Raw genomic sequence first — 17,855 nt, forward strand, 5'->3', positions numbered from 1 at the left:
TTTTTTTGGTTTGTGGATCACTGACTTGCAGGAGAATCCATTGAATGGGATCTTATCTACTAGGCATGCTTTGTATCCAGGTGGACTTGTTTGGAAGGATGCATAGAAAGAAATGGGGTTTAGAAGAGCATTGTGTCATTATAGCAATGATGGGAGGTGTGTTTTTTTTTTTTTTGGGGTTGGGGGTCATTGGAAGTTGACAGTTCATTGAATGAAAAGGTACACACATTGATAATGTGCATTAAAATACATGGTAAGCCTTACAAAGCACACACACACACACACACACACACACACAGCTATAGTACTGCTTACACATACATGGAAACCTAAATATCATTTATTTAATAACAAAGAACAGAGAGCTATGTTGTTGCAATAAAGTGCACATCATCCCTTATTTATGTATTAAATAAAGATTGATGTGTGGTTGTTAAATAAAATAATAATAACAAAGACATATATAACTCACAAATAACAAACAGGTATAATACTGCATACAAGTACGTGTGAGCCCTATGGAATAAAGAATCGCAAAAAAAAAAAAAAAAACTGTAATACTGCATACAAGTACATGTGAACCCTAATAACATGTATGGAATAAAAGCCATAATACTACATACAAGTACATGAAAATCCATATAACATGTATGGAATAAAAGCTGTAATACTGCATACACGTACATGTGAAGCCTAATAATATGTATGTAGTAAAAGGTGTAATACTACATACAAGTACATGGGAACCCATATAACATGTATGGAATAAAAGCTGTAATACTGCATACACATACATGTGAACCCGTATAACATGTATAGAATAAAAGCTGTAATGCTGCATACAAGTACATGTGAACCCGTATAACATGCATGGAATAAAGAAGCACAAAAAGCTATAATACTGCATACAAGTACGTGTGAACCTTATTAACATTAATGGAATAAAGAAGCATAAAAAGCTGTAATACAGCATATAAGTACATGTGAAACCCTCGCTAGATAACAAAGCAGGAGCAGCTAGAACGTTGCATAAAAGTACATGCAGCCCTAGTAACACTTTTTTTAACATTTATCAATGCACAAAGCACTATAATGTTGCATTCATGTAACACTAAACCCTGGTTTGAAAAAAAAAAATCAATTCAAGCATGTATATGTATTGCTAACTCACAAGCTTTTAGCCTTCTCCAAATTCCTTTTTTTTTTTTTTTACTGCTGTGATCCAACTTCCTATTAGAAGGTGGCTACATTCATTGTAGATCACTGGTCTTCAAACTGCAGCCTTTTGCTTGCCTTTATCAGGCCCTTGGGGCACTATTCCCCCAACTGACAAGAATAATGGGGCATTATTTATGCCACTGACACCAATGATGGAGCACTATTCCTCCTACTGACATCAATGATGAGACACTACTACTCCTACTGACACCAATGAAGGAGCACTATTCCTCCTACTAACACCAGCTATGAGGCAGTATTCCTCCCACTGACACCAATGATGAGACACTACTCCTCCCACTGACACCAATGAAGGAGCACTATTCCTCCTACTGACACCAATGATGGAGCACTGTTCTCCCACTGACACCAATGATGGAGCACTATTCCTCCCACTGACATCAGTGATGGGACACTACTCCTCCCACTGAAACCAGTGAAGGAGCACTATTCCTCCCACTGACACCAATGATGGGGCACTATTCCTCCCATGACACCAAGGACGAGGCACTATTCCTCCCACTGACACCAATGATAGAGCGCTTATTTTCCTCCCACTGAAACCAATGATGGGGCACTATTCCTCCCATGACACCAAGGACAAGGCTCTATTCCTCCCACTGACACCAATGATGGAGCACTATTCCTCCCATGAGACCAAGGATTGTCACTATTCCTCCCACTGACACCAATGATGGAGCACTATTCCTCCCATGACACAAAGGATGAGGCACTATTCCTCCCACTGACACCAATGATGGAGCACTCTTCCTCCTACTGACACCAGTTATGAGGCACTATTACTCCCACTGACAGGAATGATGGAGCACTATTCCTCCCATGACACCAAGGATGAGGCACTATTCCTCCCACTGACACCAATGATGGAGCACTATTCCTCCCATGACACCAAGGATTGTCACTATTCCTCCCACTGACACCAATGATGGAGCACTATTCCTCCCATGACACCAAGGATGAGGCACTATTCCTCCCACGACACCAATGATGGAGTACTATTCCCCCTGTGACACCAATGATGGAGCACTATTCCTCCCATGACACCAAGGATGAGGCACTATCCCTCCCATGACACCAAGGATGAGGCACTATCCCTCCCATGACACCAAGGATGAGGCACTATTCCTCCCATGACACCAAGGATTGACACCATTCCTCCCACTGACACCAATGATGGAGCACTATGCCTTCCACTGGAGCATGATGGAGCATTGTTACCAACGCCAGGACATTTGGCCACAGTCCAGCCCCTCTGAACTCTGGAGGATAATAAACTGGCCCATTGTTTAGAAAGTTTGGAGACCCCTGATCTAGATGGTCACACTGGAAGTTGGAATGTTGCCACCCTCTCTTGCTGGCAAGATGGACTATGGAATATGGGATTTGTAGTGTGCACAGAGCAGTGGGGGGGGGGGGGGGGTTGAAGGCTCACAAAGGATGTCACAAGGAATCAGAAAAATACAATAATAAACTATTCCATGGTAGAGATTACTGGCTCATTGAGTAGTGGATGTGTATGTGTAGGAAGGCTATTATTTAGTGTCACGTGTACATGTAAACTCTAACTGGATGACATCCATTTAAATACAAAGCACAAGCAGATATTATGTGCATTAAAGTACACATAAGCCCTGCAGCACATTTGTCAGGTTTTTTTTTTTTTTTTTTTGCCCATAAAACATTATTTTCACCTTTTTTTGGCACCTTAGTGCCGCTGATGTCTTCCAGCCTCTACTAGTCACTTCCTGTCTACATGCACATGTGTTAGCGTCAACTGCACGTCATTTCTCAAGACCAGCTGCCTTTGATGGTTACCGTGGTGGACAATGTGTGTCAGCACGGCTGCTTGTAGTCGCCATCACAGGAGCACGTGACAAGGTGACAACGCAAAGAACATAATTGGAAACAGTTATCATGCTGACATAAAGTGCCTGGACAAGGATCTTCATGGCAGGATATTGCATTAATGAAAGCTGTAGGTTTATTGAGAATGAAAACGACTTTTGAAATGACAATACCAGGTTCAAGCTTACATGTGATTTAAAGGATTGGGTTTAGATCTACTTTATACTAGGGAAAGCAGTCTGATTTTAGCTTTCATTGGGTCAGCGTTGTCACAACAATGCAACATAATTTGTGATTGGTCAGTATGGATGACTGCGCTATTGCATTGCATTAATATTTGCTGAAAGAAAAGGCTGAGATTCTGTTTAGCTGTCCATCAACAGTACTGTGTTATTGTGAACGGTTGATTTTTTTGATTGGAGGAAAAAAAAAAAAGATAGGTTGTTTGTTACCTTTTTTTTTATTTTCTTTTTCTTTTTAGTACAACATGACCAGCTATTAATGCACAATCAGTGAAGGAGAAGTGCTATCATTGCAAAGCATGACCCTTTTGAACTATAGCTCTCATTAAATATGCCATAGCAATTCTTTGTACCCTTTGGGTCTCATTTCCGTGACACTCATAACTGGTATCTCAACCATTGTGTGAAATGACGCTTTATTACTAATCTATAGTACTTACAAATACATCCAAGGCAGCCTCCAGCTAAACCTAGCAGTTTGCTGACCCAAACATGTTGATGAACAATGATGTATGTGTTTTATAAAGGACTATCGTGCTAGCTACACTGTATCTGTGTACTGTTCTGTGGTTACTTCACAGGGTGCTACCTAATGGATTGCTAATAGCTAACATAGCTAAACATTTGCGTCACAAATACACCGTGCTACTTCCACCGTAATGCACATGTATTTTACCCATTATTGTTTAGGTTTTACAGAATGAAGCAAGTGAACAAGATGCTTTCTGGTATGTGATATTGTGTGTGTGTATATATATATATATATATATATATATATATATATATATATATATATATATATATATATATATATATATATGTGTGTGTGGGTATATCTATCTATCTATATATATATATATATATATATATATATATATATATATATATATATATATATATAAAAGCATAAATATACACTATTTTACCAAAAGTATATATATATATATATATATATATATATATATATATATATATGTATATATATTCACACAAACACACACACACACACATATATATATATATATATATATATATATATATATATATATATATAATATATAAGTATAAATATACACAATTTTACCGAAAGTTTTGGGACACCTGCCTGTACACACACATGAACTTTACTTTACAGCCTTAGTCCGTAGGGTTCAATATTGACTTGGCCCACCCTTTGCAGCTATAACAGCTTCAACTCTTCTGGAAGGCTGTCCACATGGTTTGGGAGTGTGTCTATGGAAATGTTTGTCCATTCTTCTAGAAGCGCATTTGTGAGGTCAGGCGCTGATGTGGACTAGAAGGTCTGTCTCGTAGTCTCCGCTCCAGTTCATCCCAAAGGTGTTCTGTCGGGTTGAGGTCAGCATTCTATGCAGGCCAGTCATGTTCCGACACTCTAAACTCACTCATCCATGTCTTTAAGGACCTTGTTTGTGCATTGGAGTACAGTCATGTTGGAACAGGAAGGGGCCATGCTGAAATTGTGCCAACAAAGTTGGAAGCATGAAATTGTCCAAAATTGTCATGGTATGCTGATGCCTTAAAAGTTCCCTTCACTGAAACTAAGGGGCCAAGTCCATGATTTGGACCAGTGCACAAAACAAGGTCCATAAAGACATGGATGAGTGAGTTTGGGATAGAGGAACATGACTGTCTTGACCTCAACCCGATTTAACAACCTTGGGATGAATTAGAGCGGAGACTGTGAGCCAGGCCTGCTCGTCCACCTCAGTGCCTAACCTCACAAATGCACTTCTGGAAGAATGGTCAAACATTCCCATAGATAAACTGCTAAACTCTCAGAAGAGTTGAAGCTCTTATAGCTGCAAAGAGTGGGCCAAATCAATATTGAACCCTATGGACTAAGGGGGTTATCTACTAAAGGAAAATCCACTTTGCACTGCAAGCGCACTTGGAAGTAAAGTCGCAGTAGATCCGAGGGGGACATGGGAGGAAAATAAAAAAACTGTATTTTAGCTTGCACATGATTGGATGATAAAATCAGCAGAGCTTCCACTCATTTCAGACCCTTAGGCCGCGTACACACACGGGGACTGTTCGCCCAACTTTGTCCGCTGAACAGTGTTTCGGCGGACAGTCCGCCCGTGTGTGGGCTTTCAGCGGACAGTTTCAGCGAACAGTCTGCTGAACAAAGTTTTTCGGAAATTCCGAAAAACTGTCCGCTGAAACTTGGTTTCAGCGAACAGTCCCCTCGTGTGTAGGCTTGTTCGTCAAACTAAGTTCCGCGCATGCTCAGAAAGGATTTACACGCCGAAAGTTGTAATGCAGTGTATAGGACGTCGTATTTTCCGTCCCGTCGTACGTGCCGTTCACGTCATCGCGCACGGTTTCAGCAAACTGTTCGTTCGTCGTGTGTGGGCAAGTCCGTCCATGCTAATTTTGAGCGGACTGTTTGCTGAAACTGTTTGACGGACAAAGTTGAGCGAACAGTCCCCGCGTGTGTACGCGGCCTTAGATTTACAGTGACTGCACTTCCAAGTGCACTTTCAGTGCAAAGTGGATTTGCCTTATATAAGTAACTCCCTAAAGCCTTGTACACACGGTCGGAGAATCCGTCGGAATGTGTCCTATCGGACCGTGTTGTCGGATAATCCGACTGTGTGTGGTATGCATCGGACTGATTACGTCGGAATATCCGTCTGACCCAATTTTCCAACTTGTTGGAAATATTTCCCGACCAACTGGTTCGATCGGACATACTCCGATCATGTGTAGAGAATTTTGATCGGACCAAGTGCGACGCATGCTCAGATCAAATTCCTACATCAAAGCTATTGGCTACTAGCCTGAATGTAGTCCCATCGGAATGAAATTACTTCATGACGTTCTGAAAGATCGGATTTTTTGACAACTTAGTCCGACCGTGTGTATGCAACAGTTTCGGACAAGATCTGACGGACAAAATCCGATGGATTTGGTTGTCGAAATCTCCGACCGTGTGTACAGGGGCTAAGACTGGGATGCCATTAAAGTTCATGTGCGTGTAAAGGCAGGTGTCCCAATACTTTTGGTAATATAGTATATATGCTGTATATAAAGTGTTGTCTTGCGTGTGGATTCTTGAACACTTTGTACTTTGCAAGTTTGGACTTTTACAGGATTTGTCAAAATTTAAAGATCACAGATCACATAAAGGGCCGATTCAAACCACTAACATATGGACACAGCAAAACGCCAGTTTGCACCAAGGTGTTACATCCTGCTGTGCCAAGGAAAGGTGCTGCATTCAGTGTTTCTTTTTTTTTTCAGCATAGCGGGATGTGGCACAAACCACCACATTGCAATGCATCTACAATGCATAGAACTGTGAAACTATGAAAAGTCGCTTGGATAGCACAGTGTACAGAAGCAACGCCTCTGTTCCATGTGACTGTTGTGATGACCAATCATGGAGATCACAGATATAAACAGTGCCTGCCCTGTCCTCTTTGAATGGAGGAAGGAGGAACTTATGTATGAATGAGTCTTTCATTAGAGCAAGATAAGTGGCTGCAACAGATTAAATGTGGGGGAGGGGATACTTTTTTGACTTTTTTACATCCCTCTCCTGTTCTGTACATTTGATCTGCATCAAGTCTCTATCATACCTCCCAACATTTGAACTTGAGAATGAGGGAAATGTCAGAGCGCATAGCGTGGCACAGCAAAAGGTGGGTGTGACCAAACTTAATAGTGGCAGGGGCTTAAGGGCCATGGTTAAACAAAACCTGGGCTTCCTTGTACCTGTAAAATATGCTTTAAAGAGGAAGTAAACCCTGATGGGTTTACTTCCTCTTTGATTCCCTGCAAAGGTAAAGCCATATGGGCTACTATGCATCGCATAGTAGTCCATTATGTGCCACTTACCTGACACAGGAGCCAGCGAAGTCACCGCTGTCCCCTTGTGTACGGAGCCTCCATCTTCTTGGTGGGTCTTGCTGCTCCGTCGCTGTCAATCGACGGAGCCGCAATGACGTCACTCCTGCGCATGCGCACAGGAGCCGCCACCTGCGGCATATCGCCGTTGACAGCGGCACGCTCAGAGCGCCTGCGCATGCGCCGTAGACAGTGGTGCCTGTGTTTTGGCAAATATCTCCTAAACCGTGTAGGTTTAGGAGATATTTCCTGGACCTACAGGTAAGCTTTAATCTAGGCTTACATGTAGGTCAAAGTGGTTTGTAAGGGTTTACAACCACTTAATTGCTATGCCACAAGATGAAGTCTCAGGGATACATATAAACATCAACACAATCATAGAAAAATACTTCCAATACATCTGGTTTTGTATATACTAAAAATAGACAGAGAGCTTAAAGTGGTTGTAAACCCTTACAACACACTTTGACCTACAGGTAAGCCTAGATTAAGGCTTACCTGTAGGTCCAAGAAATATCTCCTAAACCTATACGGTTTAGGAGATATTTGCCTGAAGACAGGCGCATGCACCGTAGACAGCGGCGCGCATTTTCAACGACAGAGCTACCGCGCGTGTCAGCTCCCTGAGCATGCGCGGGAGTGACGTCATCGCGGCTTTGCCGAATGACAGCAGTGGAGCTTTGAGACCCCACCGAGAAGATGGATGCGCCAGACTACAGGGGACAGCGGTGACTTCGCTGGCTCCTGTGTCAGGTAAGTGCGATGCATAGTAGTCCATTATGCTTTGCCTTTGCAGGAAATGAAAGAGGAAGTAAACTCATCAGGGTTTACTTCCTCTTTAAAATAGAGGATTATGAAGGACCTGAGGAACCCTGAGATGGAACCAAAAAATAAGTACTGCAATATGTGTAGCACATAGTAGCAAATGATTGTCATGGTCAAGTTGCAACAGTAGGAGTGGCTTAAAGAGGTATGATTAGCAGCAATGCTGGAATACATGAATATCAGAAGGAAATTGTATCTCAAATGTCAAAAATAGGAAACATACCACTTAGGGCTCATTCACTTTAGTGGTTATAGGGTTGGAAAAACCGTGGCCCAACCACAGAGTTTTACCACCTAACCAAGTGCCCCCCTTTTAGCTGCAGAGACAGCAGCCAGGGCTATACATATGCTGCAGCCATGGTGCTTTGCATCATGGCTGCAGCAGGAGCAATATCCCCTGAGGCATTGGCAGGCACTAATGCCCACTGACCATGACCCATTTAAATGAATGGGGATGCTCTGCGAAGCACTACTTTTTCAAATTGTACCACATAAATCCGCATAGTACTGCAGTACCATGTGGTTCAGTGGCTGCAAACATGCTGCCATTAACAATAATGGCACCCGCATGCATCTCAGAAGGGCAGCATGGTTGCATGCAATGTTAGAAATGCACACGGGACGTACCTTTCCTACACTGTGTTCCAGTGTGAACCAACCCTTAGGGAGAGGGAGGGAAGGATCACTATGGTATATGCAAGAAAGGAATGAGGGATCACTATGGTACATGGAAGGCAGGAAGGTGGGCCCACTATGGTATATGGAAGAAAATAAGGAGGAGTCACTATGTTATATGGAAGAAAGGAAAAAGGGGTTACTATGGTACATTGAAGAAAAGAAGGAGGGGTCGCATGGAAGAGAGGAAGGATCACTATGGCATATGGAAGGCAGTAAGGATCACTACGGTATATGGAAGGTGGCAAAGAAAGATAACTATGGTACATGAAAGGCAGGAAGAATCGCTATGGCACACGGAAGGTAGGGAGGAAGGATCACTATAATATATGTAAGGCAGGAATGATCACTATGGCACATGGAAGACAGGAAAGAAGGATCACTATGGCACATGAAAGGCAGTAAGGAAGGATCACTATGATACATGGAAGTTAGGAAGCAGCACTATAGTACATGGAAAGGCAGGAAGCCTCACTATATTATGTGGAAGGAAGGATCACTAGGTTTATATGGAAGGCAGGAAAAAGGGATCACTATATTATGTTGAAGGAAGGATCAATCACTATGTTATATAGAAGGAAGGAAGATGCTGGCTGGTCTCCAGAGGCTCAGGCAGTGACCGCATGTGCACTGCTTTAAAATTCCCACTCACACAACTTCTTCATAGGCACAGCATTGGCTGCATGCTGAGGGTTGAGAGTGGACACAGGCAAACATGGACTGTGCTGGCTGGCACTGAGCATGTCAGTCTCAGCCGCAGCATGGCTCACATCTGACAGGTGGATTAGTGGAGTCAAGTGCCTGAACTTGTACCGGCACTGGGTTCCGCTGTGAGATTCAGCCCTGATTTGTGGGAAACCTGGATTTACTTGAAATCTCTGGATGATCCTGGCAAATCTGGGGTGGTTGGGAGGCTTATATCTATGTATAATGTATAGTATGCCCTCTACTCACAGTATAATGCCTATCTGTACAATAACCTCTTAATCCCCATCCACCTACTATAAGTGACCTGTATATTAATCCCTCAGCTCCCCTAGCCTTCACATTTTTACATTAACCCCTTTCACCCTCTCCTCCCTCTCAGGGCCATCTTTAGCGCAGGGCAAACGGGACACCTGCGCTGGGCCCTGATGATGGCTTTGCAGAGTGCACAGAGGACACGGGAGGCTGTATTCCCGATCTAGCCAGCAGAAAGGGGGCAGGACCAGGTGCTCCACTGATGCCCTGACCCTGCCCCATTTAGCTCGGCCTCCACTGAAGCACCCACTCCAATCACTGGCTCTCACTACAACCGCTCTGTTCTGAGCATACAGGCTGCATGGGGCGGGGTCAGTGCATCAGTGGAGCTCCTGGCCCTGTCCCTGTCTGCTGGCTAGCGCACGAATACAGCCTCCTGTGTCCTCTGTGCACTCTGCAAAGCTGGTAATCTCATGCAGTATATCCACAGTCTCTGGTAATCTCATGCAGTATGTCCACAGTCTCTGGCAATCTCATGCAGTATGTCCGCAGTCTCTGGTAATCTCATGCAGTATGTCCGCAGTCTCTGGTAATCTCATGTAGTATGTCCCCAGTCTCTGGTAATCTCAGGCAGTATGTCTGCAGTCTCTGATAATCTCATGTAGTATGTCCGCAGTCTCTGGTAATCTCATGCAGTATGTCCGCAGTTTCTGGTAATCTCATGCAGTATGTCCGCAGTCTCTGGTAATCTCATGCAGTATGTCCCCAGTCTCTGGTAATCTCAGGCAGTATGTCCGCAGTCTCTGGTAATCACATGCAGTAAGTCCGCAGTCTCTGGTAATCTCATGCAGTATGTCCGCAGTTTCTGGTAATCTCACGCAGTATTTCCACAGTCTCTGGTAATCTCATGCAGTATGTCCACAGTCTCTGGCAATCTCATGCAGTATGTCCGCAGTCTCTGGTAATCTCATGCAGTATGTCCGCAGTCTCTGGTAATCTCATGCAGTATGTCCCCAGTCTCTGGTAATCTCAGGCAGTATGTCTGCAGTCTCTGGTAATCTCATGCAGTATGTCCGCAGTCTCTGGTAATCTCATGCAGTATGTCCGCAGTCTCTGGTAATCTCATGCAGTATGTCAGCAGTCTCTGGTAATCTCATGCAGTATGTCCCCAGTCTTTGGTAATCTCAGGCAGTATGTCCGCAGTCTCTGGTAATCACATGCAGTAAGTCCGCAGTCTCTGGTAATCTCATGCAGTATGTCCGCAGTTTCTGGTAATCTCACGCAGTATTTCCACAGTTTCTGGTAATCTCACGCAGTATTTCCACAGTTTCTGGTAATCTCATGCAGTATGTCCGCAGTTTCTGGTAATCTCATGCAGTATTTCCACAGTCTCTGGTAATCTCATGCAGTATGTCTGCAGTCTGGTAATGTCGTTTAGTATGTCCATAGTCTGGTAATCTCGTGCAGTATGTCCGCAGTCTCTGGTAATCTCGTGCAGTATGTCCCTGGACCTCTGTATTCCCCAGCCAGTATAGAGGGGGTGGGACCGGGAGCTCCCCTGCCTCGCCCATGCCGATCACTGGCTCTCGCTACAACCGCTCTGTTTTGAGCATACAGGCTGCATAGGGCAGGGTCAGAGCGTCAGTGGAGCTCCCCACCCCCTCTCTGTTGGCTAGCGCGCGAATACAGCCTCCTGTGTCCACTGTGCAAAGCTGTCACCGGGGCCCCAATTCAAGCGGGTGATCTCATGCAGTATATCCACAGTCTCTGGTAATCTCATGCAGTGTGTCCGCAGTCTCTGGTAATCTCATGCAGTATGTCCGCAGTCTTGTTTAATCTCATGCAGTATGTCTGCAGTTTCTGGTAATCTCATGCAGTATTTCCGCAGTCTCTGGTAATCTCATGCAGTATGTCTGCAGTCTGGTAATCTTGTGCAGTATGTCCACAGTCTGGTAATCTTGTGCAGTATGTCCGCAGTCTCTGGTAATTTTGTGCAGTATGTCCGCAGACTGATAATCTTGTGCAGTATGTCCACAGTCTGGTAATCTCATGCAGTATGTCCGCAGTCTGGTAATCTCATGCAGTATGTCCGCAGTCTCTGGTAATCTCCTGCAGTATGTCTACACTCTCTGACCCTCTCCTGTAGTATGTGTATTAATGTGCCACTTTACTTGCTCAATTATTTGGGATCGTTGCACTGCTCAGTGAGTGGTAATGATGTGTATTAACCTATAGCAACCAATCAGTGAGCGCTAATAATGTACAGTAACCTCTAACAACCAATTGGCAAGCAGGAATGATGTGTTGTAACCTCTAGCAACCAGCCAGTGAGCTGTAAGAATAGGCTGTAACCTCTGGCAAACTATTTCAATCACAATTTTGCCCAGGGCCCAATAAAAATTAAAGACGGCTCTGCTCCTTCTGTGTATGACCTGTACATTGAATGTAACCAGTGCATCATTATCAAGCTATGTGTTTAAAGTGGTTGTAAACCCTGCCCCACAACTTTGTCCCATATAAATCAGCATTAACAACCCTAATGAACACTGCTTGTAGATATCGCCTTACTTGCTTAGTATTGTTGTAATCCTTTTTGTTCTTTAGAATGATGTCACTGAGCATGCCCAGATCTCCCCTGATTTACGGCACACTCTCTGTGTGCGTATCTATCTGTTATCAGGACTTCCAACGGCACAGCACTGAACTCCCAGGAGACTTCATATTCACTCAGAGCTTCCTCCTACACAGCATGTGACCATGTGACCTCACATGCAGTGTAAAGCAGGGCATGGGACAGCATTACTGCAGACTTATCGGCTGAAGCTGATAGGACTCACACAGGCAAACACTAAATAATCAGCACAAGTAAATACTATGAAACAAAACAAGTCAGCTATGAACAGGGAAGCAGGGTTGCCATAGAAACATTGGATTGAGAAGGAGGCTTGGTTAACAGTACAGGAAGTGCTCAATGTAAGGGCGGAAATGCACTCCACTGTGGACTCAGAAAACAATACTTAAGATGGTGCTGCCTAACCGCTGGAAACAAGTTTTTTAAAGTTTCTTTAAACAGCAAGAAATATGCAATTTGGGCTGGATTACAGTGGCTATAGTCTGATAATTACTTATTATAATGGACTAAATGAAAAGAAGCATTAGAGTGGGAGAGTTTACTTCGTTTTTAAACCTCATCGAAGTTACGTAATTTATTGTACAAAACAAGTTCACATTGTGGTGTCCATTTTTCATATATATCTGCAATGCATGCCAGGCCAGCCTCAGTTGTGGGGTGCTTCAGCAGTAGGAGAATGGTGCCATGACTAGCCGAAGAGATACATTGTCAGCACAACACAGCATTCTTAAAATAAACCACATTCATTAATCAAGCATGTCACATAAAAGATGCAACATTTTGGAACCTAGAATTGTAAAAAATAAATAAATCAGCAGCTAAAAGAACTCTAGCTGCATTATAAACAGAGACTCTATCCAGCACTGTCCTTATCCAAACTGGTTTCTTCACCGATATTTGGGTCTCAGCGCCAGCATATTAACTGTGGGCAGCTGGCTATAAATCCTTGTGGCTTTACAGTCAGCTGCCCACTACACATCTCCGAGGCTTGCTGCGCCTTGTGAGTGGCCCCGCAGCTTTCTGGGACCTGTGAAGTGTCCTAGAAGGTTGCAGGCAGTGGAGCTCAGATTGCATTAAGAATTAGCTCTACACTTTGAGTAAGGTTGGTAATTACTTGTTTGAGATGTAGGTGAGCAACTTAAAATCTAAGAAAATATACATTTTTTTCTGAAAGTCAGATTACATCATGATCTAACTGACAGACCACAGCATTTTCTGTGACATTTGAGATGCGTGGATAAAATAGAGGTCATCTACTCCGACAGAACTGTTTTTTTTTTTTTTTTTTGGCAACTGCATGTACTTGGCACTTCTGCCTGGCACCTCTGGTTCCCTTAGCTTCAATACCACCTGGGGTATCATCTGCTTAGAGTTTATATGTACATCTTTGTTTGAGCTTTCTTGGGTTGTTCAGGTTTCTCCTGGAATCCAAAAATAAGCTGGTAGGTTAATTGGCACCCCACATTTGTAAGAGGGGTGGTAGGGACATTATATTGCTTGCTCTTCGAGAGATCACTATTGACGTGAATGAATACATGTACAATGTAAAGCAATGTATAAAATGCCTTTGCCTGTGTGAATACTGAATGATTAAATACTGAAGAAGTAGAAAGATTAAATACTGAAGAAGTAGAAAGATGTAGTGTTCACTGCTATTACATGGAGATCAGTCTTGACAACTCATTGCAGGTGTCATGCTCATCATTCTGTCACAGTTCACTTTTCATCTCCAACTGTGTTTGCTTAAAGCTAAACACAAGGAATTAGATCTATGGCATAGTTAAATTGGTCCAGCTTGGCAAAACATACATTTTTGGATTCTCCTTCACTTTCTTTCTCAATGACAATTGTCACTAGTAAGAATAGAGGGGTGAATCTTCCTAATGGCAATACAGACAGAAAAAAAAGTTAATAGAGGGTCTAACACTTCCCCACTGTCTAAAACAAAACAATGTATATTTTAACATGAAAAAATGTCTGATGTTCAGCCCTCTTTAACTATACTTTGTGGAAATGCATGCATTAGAATGTTGCAGTTCCATTAATTTTTAATGACACCCCAATGCACTAAAGGGATTCACCCGTGCTATCACAGCAATGCACCGTAACATACTATCGTAAGTTGTGGTGCATGTCTGATTGTAGGTCCATTTGATGCATTGGCAGCCCATTGCTTTCAAATAATGGCTGACATATAACACATTGCTTTAACGCACCATATCAACCAGGATAGCTGTAAATGGGCTCCAAGAGATGAAAACAATAGGTAAAAACACTTTGCTCCAGGATTCTAGCACTTAAAGGGGTTGTAAAGGTAAATGTTTTTTCACCTTAATGCATTCTATGCATTAAGGTGAAAAAACATCTGACACTGCCTGCACCCCCAGCCCCCCCCTGTTTTACTTACCTCACCCCTCGAAAATCCCGCGCTCGTCCCCCGACGTCCTTTCCACCGTTCAGCCTGGCCGCTGATTGGCTGGAGTGGATGGATGGAAAGCAGCGCAGCCATTGGGTCGCACTGCTGTCAATCACATCCACTGACGCGGAGCGCCGGGGGGCAGGGCCGTGTGATACAGCCGGCGGCTATAGCCGCCGGCTGTATCACGGGAGCGTGCCCGCAGATGCTTCTTACCATGCGAGGGAGCTCGCATGAATGTGAGAAGCACCTGCGGGAGGAAGCCAAGACAGCCGCCGAGGGACCCCAGAAGAGCAGGTTCGGGGCCACTCTGTGCAAAACGAGCTGCACAGTGGAGGTAAGTATAACATGTTTGTTATTTAAAAAAAAAAAAAAATCACTTTACAATCCCTTTAAAGCGTTTGTAACCCAAAAAAAAAAAAAAAAAAAAGAATATCCTGTTCCTAAAATGCATATTAAACAGCATGGTGCTTACACTGTGTAGTTTGTTCCATTGTATGATGTAAAACACCTGGTTGATCCTGCCTGTTCCTGTGTCCCCCTGTGTTAGCTAACCACCATAATCATGGCTGCTGATCCATGATGCCATGATCAGTTTACCTGCTTCCGTCATCCTGCTGTGTTCATAGTCTCTCCCCTCTCCTCCTCTCCCTCTATATCCCTGCCTGTCAGTTCCTTGTCTGTGAGCCATCTCCTCCCCACCCCTCCCCTCTGGCAACTATTACATGTGTCTGTAAAGTTAATTGGTTAAAGTTGGTTAATGTGTGTCTGTAAAGTTAGTTAGTTGGCAGCCCCTCTGTAATAACAAGATATACTGTGCAGTTTAGGTGATATTGGAGTGTGGCTGTCCAGCATATTTTGTTCCATATACTGTGTAGTGTCTTTATTTTTTTAAAATCATGCAGCCGGTGTGGGACCAAGTGACCTCGGCTGACGTCAGAGTAGAATCACAGCTCCCCACTGTAGTCGTCAGATCGGGGAAGGAGATCGGTGGGCGGTCACGTAACCGCACACTGGCGCTGTGAAAGAATTTATTTAGCTCCATGATTAAAAAACAAAACAAAAAACAAAGACACTGCACAGTATATCTTATTATTACAGAGGGGCTGCCAGTGATGGTAATAACTAACTTAACAACCACTATACATACTTAATTGGAGGGTAGATTGTAAGATAAAAGTTTCCATAAAGCAATATATTGCCAAAAAGACTATTCCTTTGAAATAATTAACTTTTAGTTCTAAATGTTTTTAGTTTAACTTAAAGCGGAGGCTCACACAGAAATGGAACCTCCGCTTTTCGTAAGCCTCCCTCCCTCCGGGGTGTCACATTTGACACCTTTCAGGGGGGAGGGGGGTGCAGATACCTGTATAATACAGGCATCTGCACCCACTTCCAGGCATAGACTCCCGCAGGAGTCATGCCCCTTCACGTCCCACCACCCCGCTGTGTTCTGGGAAACACACAAGTCCCAGAACACAGTGGGGGCCAGTTAGGATGTGCAAGCGCAACTCGTGCATGCGCAGTAGGGAACCGGGAAGTGAAGCCGCAATGCTTCACTTCCTGATTCCCTCACTGAGGATGGTGGTGGCAGCAGCCGAGAGCTGAACGATTGATCGGCTTCGGCTGCTGATATCGTGGGCACCTTGGACAGGTAAGTGTCCATTTATTAAAAGTCAGCAGCTGCAGTATTTGTAGCTGCTGGCTTTTAATATTTTATTTTTTGAGTGGACCCCCGCTTTAAAGTGCAACTATACTAAAAATGTAAAAAACTCCCATATATTTCTAGAAATACAATACATATATACCGAATCTCATTTCTTCTTTAGTGATCCTGCTAGCCTTACCCCCTGTACACACGGTCGGAAATTCAGACGGAAAAGGTCTGATCGGATTATATTGTCAGAAAATCAGATCGTGTGTGGGCTCTATCGAACTTTTTCCGTCGGAATTTCCGCCAGAAAAAATTTGAGAGCAGGACCTCAAATTTTCTGACAACAAAATCCGATCTGACTTTTTCCAATCGTTTGTAGAGAATTCCGTTTAGACAAAGTGACCCGCATGCTCAGATAAAATTACGAGACCAAAGCTATTGACTACTAGCCGCAATGTAGTCCAGTCGCAACGAACGGACGTCATCACGTTCTGAACGATCGGATTTTCCGACAACTTTGTCCGACCGGGTGTATGCAACACCAGTTTCGGACAAAATCCGTTGCAAAAAAATTGATTTTGTGGTCAGAATTTCCGACCGTGTGTACATGGGCTTACAGTCTTCTTCCAGGAGGTTGGCAACATTGCTGGGCCTGCAGTGTTTTACTGCAGAGTTGTCACCCATAGCAGCCATCCAAGGTTGCATCACTCCTTACTTTGTGGAGGAGGGGTTATTAGCATTGTCAGTGTCAAACAGTGAATAATATGTGATCCAACAGGGCACCTTGCATCTAAAAGAAGTAACACAGGCACCCTCCTGAGTCCTAGCCCCAGCTCATTGAACACCTTGGCAGCATCTGTGATGAGGTCACATAAGCAAAGAAGAGGACTTTGTACAGCTTAGGAAAAGATAAGTCAAATAATAAAGCCTTGCCAGAGGTTCGAGGGGGATGGAACATTTTAAAAATTGTTCTGGCCCGAGTATAACTTTAAATTAACACATTTTTCTTAGAGGCAACAAAAAACCCTGGACAGTGATTTTTCCCTTTCCTAAATACGGTTTGCCAAACATTACCCACTAATGTCATAGATGTAAGATTGTGGCACAATTTCATCTCATGTCTATGGGTAACTTGAAGCTCATGTGACGTATTGCATCTCACAGTCTTCATAATTTATTGCCTTGTCAGTTGAAACGATGTTAACACATTCAGCATCATTTTCAGCCCTTAACTGCAATACTTGAAACTGGCATATATCTCTTCCTCACATAATGTTTAGTTTTCATGAACTGAAAGGTAGATTTTCCTATAAGAAACACCAGCTGAGACGTTACTGAAATTCGTAGCAAAAGCAGGTCTGGGCAAAATAATAGGCCTTTGGAGCTCTGAATGTATTGTGTTTTAGAACTAAACAACGGGAATCATTCTAATGGATCCTGGCAGGTTCACTGGATATGCAGGTGCCATCCGGAGCCAATCTCAAGTGTTGGGGA

The 17,855-nt window shown here is 43.5% G+C and overlaps 1 protein-coding gene across 7 annotated transcripts in view; it reads left to right on the forward strand.

The window, feature by feature from the left end:
• LINGO2 (leucine rich repeat and Ig domain containing 2) overlaps positions 1-17,855 on the forward strand; it is a 2,286,714-nt gene that overhangs the window by 1,920,726 nt on the left and 348,133 nt on the right. The window lies entirely within an intron of this gene.

Source organism: Lithobates pipiens, unplaced genomic scaffold (genome assembly GCF_037356315.1).
Source record: "Lithobates pipiens isolate NorthernLeopardFrog02 unplaced genomic scaffold, aLitPip1_a1.2 Scaffold_13, whole genome shotgun sequence".
In the NCBI taxonomy this organism is placed as follows: domain Eukaryota; kingdom Metazoa; phylum Chordata; class Amphibia; order Anura; family Ranidae; genus Lithobates; species Lithobates pipiens.